The sequence below is a fragment of the Myotis brandtii genome, unplaced genomic scaffold (genome assembly GCF_000412655.1).
Source record: "Myotis brandtii unplaced genomic scaffold, ASM41265v1 scaffold204, whole genome shotgun sequence".
Classification (NCBI taxonomy): domain Eukaryota; kingdom Metazoa; phylum Chordata; class Mammalia; order Chiroptera; family Vespertilionidae; genus Myotis; species Myotis brandtii.
The window spans coordinates 700,994-719,946 of NW_005357599.1; positions in this window are offsets into that span (position 1 = coordinate 700,994).

Consider the following 18,953-nt stretch of genomic DNA (forward strand, 5'->3'; position numbering starts at 1 on the left):
GATATATGAAAGAGTAATAATCAAGTTACTAATATATAAATAACTAATAACAATTCTTGAGTAAATACTTCTAATAGTTAAACTAATTTCCTGCCTTTCTCTGAGTCTCTGTTTTTGTTTTTCAATTTGATATTTCATGATTTTAGTAATATGCAAGAAATACATCCATGATTTAAAGAAAATATCAGAAAACAGTAATTTTTTTATTTTTATTTTTTGCTAAAAGTATTACAAAGGGTATTACATATGTGTCTTTTTTTCCCCCCCACCCTTGACAATCCTCTGCCCTCCCTTACCCCCCAGTGTCTTATGTCCATTAGTTATGCTTATATGCATGCATACAAGTCCTTCGGTTGATCTCTTACTCCCCTCCCTTCTGCCCCGCAACCCTCTCTGGCCTTCCCACTGCAGTTTGACAATCAGTTTGAGGCAGCTCTGCCTCTGTATCTATTTTTGTTCATAAGTTTGTAATGGTCTTTATTATCCATGAATGAGTGAGATCATGTGGTATTTTTCCTTCATTGACTGGCTTATTTCACTTAGCATAATGCTCTCCAGTTCCATCCATGCTGTTGCAAATGGTAAGAGTTCCTTCTTTTTTACAGCAGCATAGTATTCCATCGTGTAGATGTACCACAGTTTTCTAATCCATTCATCTACTGATGGGCACTTAGGCTGTTTCCAGATCTTAGCTATGGTGAATTGTGCTGCTATGAACATATGGGTGCATATATCCTTTCTGATTGGTGTTTCTGGTTTCTTGGGATATATTCCTAGAAGTGGGATCACAGGGTCAAATGGGAGTTCCATTTCCAGTTTTTTGAGGAAACTCCATACTGTCTTCCATAGTGGCTGCACCAGTCTGCATTCCCACCAGCAGTGCACAAGTGTTCCTTTTTCTCCACATCCTCTCCAGCACTTGTCGTTTGTTGATTTGTTGATGATAGCCATTCTGACAGGTGTGAGATGGTACCTCATTGTTGTTTTGATTTGCATCTCTCGGATGATTAGTGACTTTGAGCATGTTTTCATATGTCTCTTGGCTTTCTGAATGTCCTCTTTTGAAAGGTGTCTATTTAGATCCTTTGCCCATTTTTTGATTGGATTGTTTATCTTCTTTTTGTTAAGTTGTATGAGTTCCCTATAAATTTTGGAGATTAGGCCCTTATCAGATATGACGTTGGCAAATATGTTTTCCCACGCAGTGGGTTTTCTTGTTGTTTTGTTGATGGTTTCTTTTGCTGTGCAGAAGCTTTTTATTTTGATGTAGTCCCATTTGTTCATTTTCTCTTTAGTTTCAACTGCCCTAGGAGCTGTATCAGTGAAGAAATTGCTTTGGCATATGTCTGAGATTTTGTTGCCTTTGGATTCTTCTAGAATTTTTATGGTTTCCTGTCGTACATTTAAGTCCTTTATCCATTTTGAGTTTATTTTTGTGTATGGTGTAAGTTGGTGGTCTAGTTTCATTTTCTTGCATATATCTGTCCAATTTTCCCAACACCATTTATTGAAGAGACTATCTTGGCTCCATTGTATGTTCTTGCCTCCTTTGTCAAATATTAATTGAGCATATTGGTTCGGGCTGATTTCTGGGGTCTCTATTCTATTCCATTGATCTATATGTCTGTTCTTGTGCCAGTACCAGGCAGTTTTGAGAACAGTGGCTTTGTAATACAGCTTGATATCTGGTATTGAGATCCCACCTACTTTGTTCTTTCTCAGGATTGCTGCAGCTATTCGGGGTCGTTTTTTGTTCCAGATGAATTTTTGGAGAGTTCGTTCTAGATCTTTGAAGTAGGCCATTGGTATTTTAATGGGAAGTGCGTTGAATTTATAGATTGCTTTGGGTAGTATGGACATTTTAATGATGTTGATTCTACCAATCCAAGAACATGGTATGTTCTTCCATCTCTTTATGTCTTCCTCTATCTCTTTTTTCAACGTCCTGTAGTTTTCTGAGTAGAGGTCTTTTACCTCTTTAGTTAAGTTTATTCCTAGGTAGCTTAATTTTTTTGGTGAGATGGTAAATGGGATTGCTTTTTTAGTCTCTCTTTCTGCAAGTTCACTATTGGTGTATAGAAATGCCATAGATTTCTTGGCGTTAATTCTGTATCCTGCTACATTGCCGAATTCTTTTATTAAGTCTAATAGTTTTTTGATGGAGTCTTTAGGGTTTTTTAAGTATAATATCATGTCATCTGCAAATAAGGACAGTTTTACTTCCTCTTTTCCAATTTGGATGCCTTTTATTTCTTCTTCTTGTCTAATTGCAATGGCTAATACTTCCAGTACTATGTTGAACAGGAGTGGTGAGAGTGGGCATCCCTGTCTTGTTCCTGTTTTTAGGGGAAATGGTGTTAGTTTTTGTCCATTGAGTATGATGTTGGCTGTGGGTTTGTCATATATGGCTTTTATTATGTTGAGGTATGATCCTTCTATTCCCACCTTGCTGAGAGTTTTTATCAAAAATGGGTGTTGGATTTTGTCAAATGCTTTTTCTGCATCAATTGATATGACCATGTGGTTTTTTTCTTTCAATTTGTTTATGTGATGTATCACGTTTATTGATTTGTGGATATTGTACCATCCTTGCATCCCTGGAATAAATCCTACTTGGTCATGGTGTATGATCCTTCTGATGTACTGTTGGATCTGATTTGCTAAGATTTTGTTGAGGATTTTGGCATCTATGTTCATGAGGGATATTGGCCTGTAATTCTCTTTCATTGTGTTGTCTTTACCTGGTTTTGGTATTAGGGTGATGCTGGCTTCATAGAATGAGCTTGGAAGTGTTCCTTCCTCTTGAATTTTTTGTAGTAGTCTGAGCAGTGTAGGTTTTAGTTCTTCCTTGAATGTTTGGTAAAACTCCCCTGTGAAGCCGTCTGGTCCTGGGCTTTTGTTTGCTGGGAGCTTTTTGATGACTGCTTCAATTTCTTCCATAGTTATTGGCCTATTGAGGTTTTTAGATTCTTCCTGATTGAGTTTTGGAATGTTGTATTTTTCTAGGAATTTGTCCATTTCCTCCAGGTTGTCTAGTTTGTTGGAGTAGAGCTGTCCATAGTATTTTTTAACAATCATTTGTATTTCTGTGGGGTCTGTTGTTATTTCGCCTCTATCGTTTCTGATTTTGTTTATTTGGGTCCTCTCTCTTTGCTTCTTGGTGAGCCTGGCTAGAGGTTTGTCAATCTTGTTTATCCTTTCAAAGAACCAGCTCTTGGTTTCATTGATTTTCTGTATTGTTTTTTTGGTCTCTATGTCATTTATTTCTGCTCTAATCTTTATTATCTCCTTCCTTCTGCTCACTCTGGGGTTCAGAAAACAGTAATTTTAAAGTGTTCTCAATGATTGTTTTAATCACTGTAAACTACTTTATTTCATTTGAATAATTTTGTTTATTATGAAACATTAATAATTTCTTCACAAAATTCTAATTTATTAAACAATCACCTTATGTGTAATCCTCAGTAAATCTATAAACTCTCTGTGCCTTGTTTCCCAAGTTTTTAACTTTCATGTTAAATACACATTGCCCTTTTTTGTTTTTGTTCACCAGGATAAGAAATTATTATATGGTAGTAGGTGTATAGTGACTGTCTCTATATATTTATTGTCAGATATAAATGCTTTAAAGAGCTAATACTATGCTTTCCTTATCTTAAACCCTCAGTAATTACTAGCAATCAGTGTAGCTTATGGGATTAAATGAGATAACAGATATAAAACATCATGTAAAATTAATAGCACAAGATGAGAGAAATAGTAGTTTTATTATTATCATTAATAAGGATTTAAAAATCAGAAATATAATAATGTGGTGCTAGGTTGTATTTTAATATCTATTTACTACAAGTATAGAAACATGTCAATAACACTTTTTATACCCTTAAAAAGGTTTGGCATTTTAATTTTAATGTTTAGAGGGAAATAAGATAATTCTGACTTACCAATAGCTCATGTACATAATGTCACAACAGATTTTAGGCCCTTCCAGTCAGTGTCATTGGTGGTTAAGATTAGTCTTAGAATTGTCACAGTCACACCTATGTTAACATATAAACATAGAAAGTCTTCATATTGAGCAAAACATTTAAGTATAGAACTATAACAAATAAGAGATTCCTGCTCTAAGCTCAAGTTTTGCTGCCTGAGATAATTAAATGGCTTGCCAAAGTCAAACAGAACATTTGTGAGATAAGAAGGAAGACAATTTTGCAGTCAATAATAAAAAAAAAACCATGTAAGTTTTAGCTTAAAATTTCTAGACATATGGTGAACCTCAGAAACATTTGAGAGAGGAGATGGAGCAACTGGAATAGAAGTCTTTGTCAAAAATATCTGAATTTCAGGTTGGGGTTCAATGGGAGCATATCTATAATAATAAAAGGGTAATATGCTAATTAGACTGAATATCCTTCTGGACATCATTCCAGACATCCTTCCAGACAAAGCCAGGGCTGCTGGAGACAAGCCAGCCCGGGTCCCAGGTGCCTGCGGGCAACCAGAGGCAAGCCACCAGCCCTGGTGGGTGCCTGTGGGTGACCTGAGGGAAGCCAGCCTGTGCCCTGGGTGCCAGAGGGAAGCTGGTGCTGGCAGTTGGGGGAAGGAAGGCCTATTCCTGCATGAATTTCATGCATCGGGCCTCTAATGAAAAGTAAAAGTGATGCAGTTGTAATTATCTGGTGAGAACTTTAAGATTTATTTAATTTAAATACTAAGTAGAATTTAGCATTTGCATAATTAACCTTTATTCAATTACTAGTGGCCCACTGCACAAAATTCATGCACGCGGAGAGGTGTCCCTCAGCCCAGCCTGCACCCTCTCCAATCTGGGACCCCTCGGGGGATGTCCGACTGCCAGTTAAACTGGCAATCAGACATCTCTCTCACAATCTGGGACCACTGGCTCCTAACCGCTCACCTGCCTGCCTGCCTGATCATCCCTAACCACTTTGCCTGCTGGCCTGATCGGCCTCAACTGCCCCTCCTTCCAGCCTGATCACCCTTAACTGTCCCCTCTTGCCGGCCTGCTCGCCCCCAACTGCCACCCCTGCCATCCTCATGATCTCCCAACTTCCCTCCCCTCCTGGCCTCATTGCCCCCAACTGCCTCTGCCTCAGCCCCGCCACCATGGCTTTGTCCAGAAGGACATCTGGAAGGTCTCCTGGTCTAATTAGCATATTACCCTTTTATTAGTATAGATGGTGTTTTTAATATTTTATTAATTTGCTAAATATATTTTTCATTCTTTAGAAGTCACTGAGTTTACAATTCACCAAAATGTCTAAAACTTAATGAGCTATAATTTTTATATCACTTGCTGAGATGTTTAAAATTTGAAGTTAATCCTGTGTGGAGAACTTTAATATTTCCTACTTTCAGTCATATGAGAACATTAAAAGAGCAAACACATATTCAGTGCTAACATGTACCAGACAGTGGGTTAAAAATATTCAGGCCTTTTCTCATTTAGTCATCTACAGTCTTACAAGTTTAGTATTAGTGTGTTTGTTTACCTATAAACTATTAGGTAAATAACAACCTCCAAATCATACAGCTACCACTGGGATGTAGAAATGAGTCTGAGTATTTTTATGATACTTAGCATTGTTATTATACTGCCCTCATTGTGGTATTTGTAAATGTATGCACAATTATATGCATTTTCTCTAATAATATTAAATATAAATTCAGGACTTTAAATTACAGTGTCCTTACAGGATCACATCTCCCAAATTGAGGATTAGGAGTTATATTTACTGACCATGGTTGAAGATATTTGATCCCACAAGGAGCAAAATTTGTAAATGTCCAGATGCAGATCACAGCCACCATTGGTTTTGCCCCTTGAGGTGGGCTAGAATTCTATTGGAGTCATGTGATATCAATTAGGTCATGCAACAGAAAAATATAACACAAAAAGAACCTGTTGTTTTTAATTCCATTTTACAGAAATCCAATACAAATAAGAGTGTAGTAAAAAAACACACGTAAGAATGGAAATATAGGGTGTCCCCCAAAATTTATAATAATTATAAAGGCAGTGTTTATTAAAATACTTTTCATTTTCAAATTTGAGCCATCAGTTGCTAATGTATGTATACAATTTTAGGGCACCCTGTATTTCTTCTTTTTTACCTTCCTTTCTTCAATAAAGAATATATATGATATTGCAGCTTCCAGTCTAATCATTACTTCTTTTTTTGAGACATTTTTTTATTGCCTCTTTAGATATTTTCACACTACAAAATTAAAGAAATCCCATAAGGAAATTTAAGAAAAAAATCATATTTCTACAATATATACTTATTTTGTATGTCATAAATATTTTATTGTTTAGGAGGTAGATAATAAACTTAAATATTCTATACACTTCTCATCTCAAATGCTTATATTCCTAAACTCACACTATCAATTAGTATAATTAACATGAAAAAATATGTTCACAAAACAAATGTATTATTGATTACACATTGAGTTCCTTTGATTTCTTAATTAGGAAAGATTTTTTTCAAGATATTCATGAAATTTAATCAAGTCCTTTAACATTTAGAGAAACGTTGCCAGATGGGTAAAACTTTTTGTGTATATTTGTTTTATCTTCATTGGAAGCTTGTTTGTAAATGTTTATACATCATGAAGAGACAAGCTACAATGTTTCTTTGTTGACTTAGGTCAAAATTTATAAATGATTCTACTAGGCAAGAGAGGACAAGAGAGAAATTCTGAGTAAGAGTCATTTGGAGATTAGCTGCCCCCACTTCTGTTGCCTTAGGAAAGTTGCTCATTGGGAGCCATCCTCCTGAAGCATTACCTGCCCCTCATCTCCCTTCTGTTCACAAATGATGCCAATTGGCAGAATTCAATAAACATAACTTGCATTTCCTCTGCATTCTAGAGGTCATGGTAAGATAAAATAAAGTTATTAAACTCATTTTCAACCTTAAGGCATAAAGTATTTTCAGATATTACTATCTACATTAGCCTCTTTCAATGCAAGTTTATCTCAAAGCAAGAAGTGTCCAAAGGTTACTAAATAGCGTTCAGTAATTTTAGCAAATGTTTGACATTTTAAAAGTTATGCTTTGCTAAACTATAATGACATGTTTTAATGGCACATTCTAGAACTGCAAATTATAAGGTATGTGGGATTCTAACATAAATCATGTTGATTATTTAAGAAATGGAAATGTGTTTCTGGGAAAATATATACATGGAATGAAGCGTATTTAAAAATACTCCCATATAAATTAGATATTTGATCTGTCAATGTTATGCTAAATGTTCTGTGGTAGACAACTTAGCAAAATGCAGCCTGTTGATTTTTAAAAAACTTAAATAAGGTGGTCAGTTGTCAACTATCTCAGAGTGGGGATAACTTGCCAAAATTTATAAACTTCTATCTACTACTAGTTGTCTAGAAAATGAGTCTGGTGGATGATTAGAGTTGGTCCAGTTAACATCAGATAGCACATCTACCTAATCTAAGAAATCATTGTGCCATAGGTTTCACATCCATAAGTCTTGTTAGGTGTGGAAGGGGTTAAGAATGACAAGACTAAATCCACTGGTGGAATTGAAATAAGAGGACTTCAAGTTACATTCATGGATATATGGTTTAAAATAAATATTACTAAGAAATTTAAAATGGGTAATACTTTGGCCCATGGCTCACTGATTTGAAACTTAAAAATGGTGTTTTGTTTTATTTATTTATTTTTTTACTGTCTGTGACTGAGACAAATAACTTCATCTTGAAAAGATATTATTTAAAAAATTATACAGATTCATTGACTAATATAACCCAGAGCAGAGTTCTGGGAAATCAAAACCTTGGTTTTTCCATGACTCCTAAATTGGTCAAATTGTGAAAATAATTCACACCACCAGGATCATGAGACATGGTGGATATTAGGAAACAGTAATCTAATAATTTCCATTGATAAATGTAGATCAGAATATTCCTTTTGACTAGCTAATTCAATCTATGGCTTACATAGATTTTGTGTGAATTAATCATTAAGTAAAGTTATAGAGAAGTGTCAGAAGCTTAGTAGCTATAAAACACATCCTATGGCCCACCCAGCCAGGGAGCCAAGTGAGAAGCCCTGCCCCACAGTTGAGCCTACCCTCTGGTCCTCCATGGGGCCTGAACAATGATCCTGAGAAGCCACAGAGTCCAGCCTACAAACCTACTCAATAGCAGACCTCAGCCCACGACCCTGCCTGATTGGTGAACACAGCCTTCTTGATGGGGGACCCCAGAGAGCCACCCAGTCCAAATGTGGAACACAGTCTTCAGTCCTATACATTTGTGGGCTAAATCTGGAGGCCATTCCCTATCAGAGAACCCTACCAATGACCATGCCCAACAGCCAAGGATAGTCAATGGCTGACCCAATCACAAAGCCCAGCCTACAGCCCCGCCCAACCTCAGGACATAGCCTGCAACCTTGCAAGGTTTCCGAGAAAGACCTGAAATCTTGCCCCACTATGAAGTCTGACTTGTAGCCCCATCTGGACAGAGTCCAGTCAGTAGCACCATCCAGTTGGGGAGCATAGCCTGGGACCTCACCAAACCAGGTGCAATTGCAATCATAGCCTGCAGGCCTGCCCAATGCAGATTCCAACCAGTGGCACCTCCCTGTCAGGAAAAACAGCCTGTGACTTTTCCTGACCAGAAGTGATTTCACAGCCCAGCTAATGGCTCCACCTGACCACAGAAACAGCCAGCAGCCCCACCAAACTGTGGAGCCCAGGCAGTGCTCCAACTTTAGAGCACAAGTAATAGTCTCCTCTAACTAGAGACACCAATAGCAAGTCTCACCTGCTCAGACACTACTGATCTATCCAGTACCCAAGAGGAGTAGGTCTTTCCTGCCAAAGTGAACCTATAATATCTAAAAGAGGAAACTGCTAACTAAATGCATAGACAACAATACAAGATACATGGGTTATGAAGAATCAGGTAAAAGGAGCTGCTGTGCAGGAGTCAACACTAGGAAGTAAGACTTGCTTCAGTGAGGCTTTGATGCCCACCTAGTCTGCTCCTTGAGTGTGTCACTCATAGAGGTGGTAGGGTTATAATCTGGCATGGTGTGAAGCTGTCCACTATGTCCACTAACTCTGGGGTCTCCTGGGAGTTGCGAGGTCAGCCACTGCCTATGCCCTGCCTAGGGCTACCCAGCAAGAGCTGTGGTGATCTGCAGATGGCTGCTTTGTGATGGGCTTAGAGGTGCCCAGGAAAGATCAAGCTGTGAACCAAAGCCAGTTGCTGCTAGTGCTTGGCCTATTGCCACTTAGCAAGGGTACAGAGTACACAGAGGCCAGATGCTGCCTGTTTGAGAGTTTTTAGGAAAGTCTGACACATGAGGAAATAGAGGCTATTTGTATAGAAAAGCCACTAGAAATTGTTTGGGTGGGTGTGCCAAGCCAGCTCAGCCAAGGGTTCCATAAGCCTGAGGGAGGGCGGTGAAGGATGAAGAAAAGACAGACAAAGAGAATAAGCTGGGTCTAGGTGGATCTTCCTGTGCCTGGCTGAGGCCACAGAGAGAGATCCAGAGGAAAGCTGAGCCTTTATTTTATAGCCAGAGGTAAACAAGGTAGTGGTCACCATAGTTACAATGTTCTTGTGAGTTTCACTTGTTTTGGCAGCACTTGCTGCATCTCCCTCAGCCCATTAGCTTCCCAAATAAGACCTAGGGAGCATCATAAGGTCAAGACTACTTATGCTAAGAGGACTGTGCCCTCTAAGCTGGGACTTGTTTGTGGCTTTGCCAACAGGTCAGTCCGAGGCTTAACCCTATAGTCCCGCCCTACAGGTGGGCCCATGAGTGTGTTGGGGCAGGGTCTCAGGGAATAATCACCAGGGCTGAGCCTTTATTTTATAGCCATAGGTAAACAAGGTAGTGGTCACCATAGTTATAATGTTCTTGTGAGTTTCACTTGTTTTGGCAGCACTTGCTGCATCTCCCTCAGCCCATTAGCTTCCCAAATAAGACCTAGGGAGCATCATAAGGTCAAGACTACTTATGCTAAGAGGACTGTGCCCTCTAAGCTGGGACTTGTTTGTGGCTTTGCCAACAGGTCAGTCCGAGGCTTAACCCTATAGTCCCGCCCTACAGGTGGGCCCATGAGTGTGTTGGGGCAGGGTCTCAGGGAATAATCACCAGGGCTGGGCAAACAGTATGAGCCACCTGCTGGCTCTGTGTGAGGGAGGGTCTCAGAAATGGAATATTGACCTCTGCCAACACTTTTGTCTGGTGGAAAGCTGCTCCCCAGCTCTTGCCTTGATTATAGACAATTCTCCCTATATGTCCCTGGTTCCTTTCAAGCTGCTAGCCCAGCACTGGAGCTTAGAGGGAGTGATTCTGAGTACGCCGCATGTGGGCCCTTTAAGAAGAATGCCCGGGACTCCCTTTGTCTCCCTCAGCCACAATGCCCCCGCCTCCCCCCACCCTCACCACCACCACCTAGTTTTTACAGCCAGAAGTTATGGGGACTTCTCTTTCTGGCTCTGGAACTCTGAGCTTGGAGGTCTGATGTGGGGCCAGGAACCCTCTCTCCTCAGGGGGGACCTTTGCAGCTGAAATATCCCTCCCAATTTTTGTCTGCCACTGGTGGGTGTGAGAATAGGTTGTTGCACTCCTTCAGCCAGTTTTAGTGTGGCTTCCTCTTTCAACCCCTAGTTGTAGGACTTACTTTTAGCTAGATTTTAGGTGGTTCTGAATGATGGTTTTTTTTGATGTTTATTTTTCATTTTGATGTGATTATGGGAGGATTGAGTACCACATTTACCTACGCAGCCATCTTGACCAGAAGTCCCAAATAAAATATTCTAACACTTTTGATAGAATAGGGAGTTGATATTCGTACCTCATTTTTAGGTATTTGCATTACAAATATATTTAAGAAAAAGAATAATGGAACGTCTTGGAACTACTACAGTAGATGAGCATAAAAGTGGGCTAATAAAACAGTTTCAACATTTTTTCTGAAAGCTTTATTCATATCCCTCTGAGAGTCAAGAAAGCATAGTGTATGCACTGATACTCATGAATATTTTCTGTGTCTATATGGCTGGCATTTTCAGAAAATGGCATTGTTTGAAAAATTATCTTGAGTATAAAATGTCATTGTAGTGCTCTAGCCAGGTGGCTCAGTTGGTTGGAGCATCCTGTCATGCACCAAAAGGTTGCAAGTTCAATTCCTGGTCAGGATGCATACGGGAGGCAATTGATAAATGTTCCTCTCTCACATTGATGTTTCTCTCTCTCTCTCTCTCTCTCTCCCTCTCTCTCTCTCTCTCTCTCTCTCCCTCTCTCTCTTCCTCTCTTGCTAAAAATCAATAGGAAAGCATATCCTCTGATGAGAACTCAAAAACAAAGTCATAGTAGTGACATTATGCTATCACCAAAATTTCAAAAACTGTAGATACAATGAGCTATTGCATTTAATTACTTTAATCCATGATTTATGAAAGTAGCCTAAATGTGCATGTGTAGGTGAATGCACGCATGCACACACACACACACACACACACACACACATCATAATTTCATAGATGATTTTATTTTTTCATAGATGATTTTAATCATGATTACTAAACCAAACAGGGAATTAACCCTGTAGTTACACAATAAGGTAATTTTCTAGTATATGTAGAAGTGAACAATAAGGATTGTTAAGCAGTGATAAGATTGTTATTCAAAACAATGGAGCAGCCCAGCTAGCATGGCTCAGTGGTGAGAACTGACCCATGAACCAAGAGGTCACTATTTGTTTCATGGTCAGGGCACACACCCAGGTTGCAGGCTCAGTCCCAGTGTGAGTGTGCAGGAGGCAGCTCATTGCAGATTCTCTCTCATTGATGTTTCTATCTCTCTCTCCCTTCCTCTCTCTGAAACTAATAACAAGAAAAATGAACATATTTCAAAACAATAAAGCAAATGAAGTTTTGACAGAAAAACATGAATGTAAATGTAGTTTTCAATATTTTCAGAGTCTGTTAGATTTTTTTAATATAGGCAAAAGTTATTCATGTTCAATCCTATATATGACTAGATAAAATTTATGAAATGTTGAGGATATGAGAATATATGTCTTATGTTAGTATATTGTTTCTGTCAAAATTGCCATTAAGGCTAATTCTCTAATCAGGACATTTTTTTAATCCTAGAAAAAAATAGAACTAGAATGAAGAGGGTGAAATATTGATTACTAACAGAAAAAATAATAAATATCTTTAAAAACAAGAATGAAGCAATGGTAGCTACCAAAAGTAGCAAAACTAAGAAGAGAGAAGAATGGACATATAGATTCATAATTCCAATAGGCAACAAACTGTGCATCTCCACACATCAAGATGTAGTTGATTTATTATTCACTCTTCAAATTCAATCTCACCTTCTATTGATGGAATGAAATAGAAGTGACAGCACCTGAATTATAAGCCCAGAGTGAAAGGGGCTTTGCATCCTCTGCACTTGTGCTCTTTCTTAGAACATGGCAACCGTGTGATCAAGCCCAGGTAATCCTGCAAGATGCTAAGAAATGATGAAAGACTAAGGCGAGTCCTCCCTGTTGAGGGCATCATAAACCTGCCAGGCAGCTGACTGACACAACATGAGAGTGTCTGACTGAGACAAAAGAACTGTGCGCTTGTGTCCTATCCAAACTGCCAGACTACAACATTGTGCATATGTAAATGCTTCTTCTTTAAACCACTCATTTTTGTTGTTGTTGCTGTTATGCTACAAATTCTGACAAAAAAAAAATTGGTATTATGGTTAGGGTGATACCATAAGGAAAACCTGCAATATGTGGAATTGACTTTGGGGCTGAGCTCTAGGCAGATATGGGAAAAACAACAGAAAAACTCTTAGAAACATAGTGAACTATCAGTTAGTGGAGCCGGAAAAAGTGGTGAGAAAGTTGCTGTAGCAGGTGGAAAAATTATTAACCTTGTTATTTTAATTAATGTTGACAAATGATAAACAATTTATGTTCATTGCATTTGGACATAAATTATTTAGGTTTACCAAATGGTGAAGTAGGAAACTCCAAGCTCCTGTTTCTCCACAGAAGCTTTGAAGAATAAGCAGAAACTGTTAGGACTAGGTCAGAATCACAGAGAACAAATATTTATAGAAATGAAGTGAATATTGAATCCGAAAAAAGGAACTTGATAATGGTAGGAAAACGTTGTGGTGTTTCTATTTAGTTTTCTGCCATGGTCTTAAAGACAGCAATCCGCATTCCCAGTGTGGAACCCTGGAACCTGATTTCAGAGGGGAAAGCAGAGTTTATCCCGAAATTTTTGTGTTCATCTACTCTAACCTTTCTGAGGCTACATAAAGGACTGTTAGAAGGTGCTCATCTTTGTTACGCTTAAATCAGAATTCACTCTTCCTGGGATAAAGGTGGGCATTGCATGAAAATAATGTAAGGTGAATGAAAACTCAGAGCTGCCTGAAGCGAAATAATACAGTGGAGATATGCAGCAGACTGTCTAAGGCCAGGAGAGATAGTTTCTTTTGGAAATCAGAGCATCCCTGTACGCCCAGGGAAAGACATACAGTATGCTTAGAAAAGATCTGATAAAGTTTTATGTTATTCTGAGAATACCCTACAAGAAATGCTACATGTAGAGCAGCTGAAAAATAATGGCCATGAGGTGAGGAATTAACTTTTCATCAGTATGCAAGTCTTAATGTATGGAAACATTTTTGAATTACAAACATGTAAATAGGTATTTTGCAACTATAATGGGTATCTTTTATATGGGAACTTTGGACTATCTTCAGGGCTCATAAACAAGGAAAAAGGGGAAATCAGAAAATGTATATGGGACCTAAATATCTAATATCTCTCAGGATGGATCTTGCTAGATCTTTATAGCTTAAAGTTTGGCCTATAATTAGCTCATAAGGAAAACAAGAGCAAAATTCTGTAATTAAAACAGATGGTGGCAGATTTAAAATAGACACAACATATAGGAAGACCCCTTGAAATGTGAAGAGACTCTTAGACTGATCTCAAATGTTAACTGGGGTATAGGAACCTCATGAAATCTGGACTGATTGAGACCTTCTGGATGGACAAATTTACTACTTCAGCTATTAACAATCAATAGTGAACAATAAAAATGAAAAACTGATCAATGGAAGACAGTGATGATACTTTCATTCTGAGCCTTGTATCTCACAGATAAAATGAAGAATAATAAATATCTTACGAGTATCGTCACATAAAGTTCTGAGAAACATGACTTCACAATCAAAACTCATAAGATACATAAGGAAATCCTCTTCCATGACATGAGCAAAATTCATCAGAAAAACAACCTGGAAAATAGCTTCACAAAGGCCACATGTATTAGAAGCATTGTTCTAAAAAATAAAGGAGTAAAAGAAATTTTGTATTAAAAACGAGTATAGTATTTAAAACAATATATTTTCTCAAAATTAAAACCTAAAATTTGAAGTTACAAACTACATAATGTGCAAACATAGTAAAAATTAAATATTAAAAACAAAAAATGGAGTGAGTTCTAATTGCACAATCAGAAGGAGAGAATGGAGAAGAGGATAATTGGTAGGCAGGTAGAAAAGTTAGACATGTAAGATCTAAAAATATTGCAAGATTGATAAACAATACAAATTATCTAAGTTAGAAAAACATAGAAGAGAGAGAGACAGAGAGAGAAAGAGAGAGAAGGGGAGAGAGAGAGAGAGAGAGAGAGAGAGAGAGAGAGAAAGGGAGAGAGAGAGAGAGAGAGAGAGAGAGAGAGAGAGAGGGTGGTGGAGAGAGATACACATCTAAATACCTTCAGTAAAACTAGAAAAACAAAGAAAAGAAGAGCACTAAAGCATGAAAGGAAAAAAATGTAGATGACCTAACATGGGGTAATAATTAGACTGACAGAGGACTTCTTAAAATAAAATAGAACACAAGACTTTGAAATAATATTTTCAAAATGGTGAAAAACAATGTAAAACAGCTATAGCCAGTGAAACTATTTTTTGTAAAGAATAACACTGAATAGTGATGTTTTTTAAAATGTACATATTGAGAGTAAACTAGCAATTACATAAAAATATTAAGTTCAAGAAGAAAGGATATAATGCAAGAAGGTCAGAGAGGCTGAATATTAACTTTCTAAAACAAAAAAAATATCATTTATAATTTATGGCATAAAATATATAATAGAAAATAACACATAAGGTGGTAGAGAATGACTGAAGTTAAGAGTTTTGGAGTTAACCTTGCACTTGTTAAATTAAATATGTACATTTTTATTTTCACTATAAAATGAAATAATAGTAATCAAACTTTTATCTTAGTAAAGGGAAAAGGCAAGATAGCAGAGCAAAAAGAAACAGAATTTGAGACAAACAATGCAGAAAAACAACGGTAGATATGGTCCAGATGTAATGTTAATTATGAATTAGGTAAATTCATAAACCCTTACATTGAAAGATAAATGCTCTATTAAATAATTAACCAAGAACCTCTTCTTCTATTGACTATTTAGTAGCTTTGCATCAGACTAACCTTCCCACTGAGAAACATAAATGTTGGATAAAATCAAGAAACAACCAAAAGTTTAGGCCATTGCAAGTTAATAAAACCACAAGGGATTTGAGTGACCAAACTCTGAGGAAAGGTAGTACAACGGGGTGATGACGATACTCACTTTAACATTTTCATGTGGTGAATGTGCCAGATTTTGGCTCAACAGAACCACCAATGAGCTTAGTGAGGCTGGTGCTTCTCTTGCTAGACACCCTTGATAGCTTTTGAACATGATATGTTTTCTGGACCTTACTTCCAACGTAATCATCTGCTGGGGTTTTTCATCTTAATTATTATATTCTTTCCAGTATGCCCACTGTCGTGTGTCCTTTAATCCCATCCTTATCTGCTACTAGAGAATTTCTAACACTCCCACCTTCCTTGGTGTGGGGGCCATTGTGTTCTTGTTTCATGGAGCCGCCTGGCAGCTCCCTGGGTTTATTGCCAGGTGCTAAATCTTCCTTCTCAGGATGGTGCTCCCAATCATTTACCCTCACATTCAGATAAAGATGGGGTGCTATTTCTTAACAGGAAGTGATAGGCTTCTTTGGAGATTTAGGATTCAAAAATTTAAGGTCATGAACCCAGATCTTCCATGTGTCAGGGTCCTGTTCTTCCCAGTGAAAGCTCTGACTTGAGTGTGGCATATCTGTTGTGGTTCTGATTTAAACCTTTCTTGGCAAAAGTTTTAGGGATGCTTCATTATTTTCTCTGACACTCTATTTTTTGTACCTTCTTTTTGCAAGATATGACAGATTCTGTATATGCTGTCCATGAGATAGTCTGGCTTTCAATTGCCAATTAATCTCTCTCATTTGCCTTATCTTTACCTGGTAGGTCAATCTAGCTTAGCAATAGCCTCCTGAATCCATTGTCTGCATTTTTATTTTTCTATTACTGGATGACAGTATTACCACAAACTTAGCATGTTGCTTAATTTTTTTAATACATTGATTTTACAGAGAGAGGAAGAGAGAGAGAGAGAGAGAGAGAGAGAGAGAGAGAGAGAGAGAGAGAGAAAGAAGAGAAGAGAAGAGAAGAAGAGAAGAGAGAAGAGAAGAGAAGAGAAGAGAAGACCAATCTGCCATTTCACTTACCTATGCATTCATGGATTGATTCCTGTATATGTTGACTGGGGATCAAACCTGCAACCTTGGAGTATTAGAATGATGCTCTAAGTAACTGAACTACCCAGCCAAGGCATTGCATGTATTTTAAAGTGACAAATATTGATTATCTTACAGTTTGTGTGAGTCAGGAATCCAGGCATGGCTTAGCTGGGCCCTCTGCTTAGGGCAGTGATCGCGAACCTTTTGAGCTTGGCGTGTCAGCATTTTGAAAAACCCTAACTTAACTCTGGTGCCGTGTCACATATAGAAATTTTTTGATATTTGCAACCATAGTAAAACAAAGACTTATATTTTTGATATTTATTTTATATATTTAAATGCCATTTAACAAAGAAAAATCAAACAAAAAAATGAGTTCACGTGTCACCTCTGTCACGCATGACATAGGCTCGCCATCACTGGCTTAGGGTGTTCTAGGGTTGAAATCACGATACAGGCTGGGCTGCAATTTCGTCTGAAGGCTTGGCTGGGGCAGATCTTGTTTGTTAACAGCATTCAGTTCATTGCAGATATAGTGAGAACTTTGCTTCAGATGTGTTTCCTGTCTCTCTGCTGAAGATTGCCCTCAGTTCCTAGAAGTCATCAGCAGGCCTTGCCCTATGAGTTTCCTTAACATACTGATTGCTTTTTCACAGTGACAGGAAGAGAAACACTGGCAAGGTGGGAGCTTAAACCTTATGTGACTTAACCATCCTATATAATAAAAGGCCAGCGACCATAAGCATAATGACCATAACACGACCAGTTGACCAGTCACTATGAGGTGCATTGACTACCAGTCGGTCTGCCCTGTCCCCCACCCTCCACAGGCTCTGATCACAGCATGGTGAATGGGGAACCACGGCAAACCAGGGTAGGTGGTGATGGGGCAGGACTAGGGACTGGTGAACAGGCAGAAAGGCCGACCTCTTGGTCCCTCCCCCTGGCCCACAGGCTCCAATTGCAGAATGGAGAACAGGGAACCACAGTGAACCAGCAGGTGTGTGGGGGGGTGACACCATGGTGGGACTGGGGACTGGTGAGCGGGCAGAAGATGGCCCTGATTACAGGTTAGGCCTAGGGACCCTTCCCGCACACAATTTCACGTGCTGGGCCTCTAGTAATAATATATATGTGTTCATGTACAGATTGTAACCTTTGATGTATTCTGTTGATTAGAAGCAAGTGGAAGGTCCCACTTACACTCCCAGGGAGGGGATAACACAAGGGCATGAATAGTGGAATGTAGAGATACTGATGGCCAACAGGCTCTGATCACAGCATGGCGAATGGGGAACCACGGCAAACCAGGGTAGGTGGTGATGGGGCGGGACTAGGGACTGGTAAGCAGGCGGAAAGGCCGACCTCTTGGTCCCTCCCCCTGGCCTGCAGGCTCCAATTGCAGAATGGCGAACAGGGAACCACAGTGAACCGGCAGGTGTGTGTGTGGGGGAGACACCATGGTGGTACTGGGGACTGGCGAGTGGGCAGAAGATGGCCCTGATTGCAGGCTAGGCCTAGGGACCCTTCCCGCACACAATTTCATGTGCTGGGCCTCTAGTAATAATATATATGTGTTCATGTACAGATTGTAACCTTTGATGTATTCTGTTGATTAGAAGCAAGTGGAAGGTCCCACTTACACTCCCAGGGAGGGGATAACACAAGGGCATGAATAGTGGAATGTAGAGATACTGATGGCCACTCCAGAAGTGTGTCCACTGCAGTTTGCATATTTACTTTTTAATTTATAGTTTTGAAATAGTTTATGCATTGCACTAGATTATACATATCCTTTCACTGGTATAGCACAATATTCCAATTCATCACCTTTTAAAGTTTTAACTGTTGTACTGCTACCTTGTCTCAGTGGCTGTAAGTGCTTCATTAACACCAGTGTCCATGGGCCACGCATACATGCATACAAGGTCCTTAGTTGATTACCTCCCATCCACCCACTCTGTCCTACCTTCCCTCTGAGATTCCTTCATCACCTTTTAAAGTTTTAACTGTTGTACTGCTACCTTGTCTCAGTGGCTGTAAGTGCTTCATTAACACCAGTGATGGGGGCTTTGCTGCCAGGCAGAGTTGAGTGATTGAATTCCAAAACACCATCCTATTGCCTGTGCTCTCCAACACTCCTGGCACCAACATTTGATTTTCCTGGGAAGCAGTTTCTGAAATGGAAATCAGAGTGGGTGATGCTTTTATTTATTCATTTTTTAAAATATAATTTTTATTGTTGAAAGTATTACATATGTTTACTTTTTC